Raw genomic sequence first — 761 nt, 5'->3', positions numbered from 1 at the left:
TCGGCGCGGGTCCGCCGGGGTGCGCCCGCCTCGAACCCCGTGCCGGCTCCGCGCGGGGCCTGGCGGCCGGGCGGTGAAGGTTGTGGATTCAGGAGTCACCTCGGTACCGCTCGTCCGTCTCTGGCCCGAGGCATGGGGTGGGTGCTGGGAATTAGCGAAGAAGGCAGGCCAGGAGCACCGCCATTAACCCTTGTCGGTGCAGCCAACACTTGAGTGCGCGGCCCTGCTACGGGGTTCCGCAGGGAGCAGGGTCCCACCCCCGCCGCAGACAAAGTCACAAGGGTATAACGCAATTCAGTGTTAGGGTCGGTTGGCGCCCGAAGTGATAAAAAACTGGGGCTGGAATAACTGACCAGGGGAAGCTTCCTATGGGATGGTGGAATCGAACTAGGTTTTCGGAAAGAAATGAAATTTAAATAAGAGTTCGAGAAAGGTCGTACTGGGGGGATGTCAGGAGTGAAAGAGGCGGTTTCAAGGGACGTCACCTCCCTACCCCCAACCTGAGAGAATTTGGAAAGGGCCATACAAGGTAAAACCTTGCATAACAAATCTAGGAATTTGAACCTGCCCTGTGCTAGCACTTAGAAAAGAAATATTGAAAGTTTTTGACTAAGAGACAGAAAGGATTTAAAAGTGATGTTTACCCAAATACTGGTCATTAATTTGGCTCTAAATTGAAAGAGTCAGGTAGGTCATCCTAGTGTGGTTCAAAGCAGGGGGGACAAGGGGTGAGAAGGTAAGAGGTGGAAATCCAGGGGAAG

This window comes from Chinchilla lanigera, unplaced genomic scaffold (assembly GCF_000276665.1).
Source record: "Chinchilla lanigera isolate Chin_1 unplaced genomic scaffold, ChiLan1.0 scaffold00091, whole genome shotgun sequence".
Taxonomy (NCBI): domain Eukaryota; kingdom Metazoa; phylum Chordata; class Mammalia; order Rodentia; family Chinchillidae; genus Chinchilla; species Chinchilla lanigera.
Note: the sequence above shows the minus strand (reverse complement) of the source record.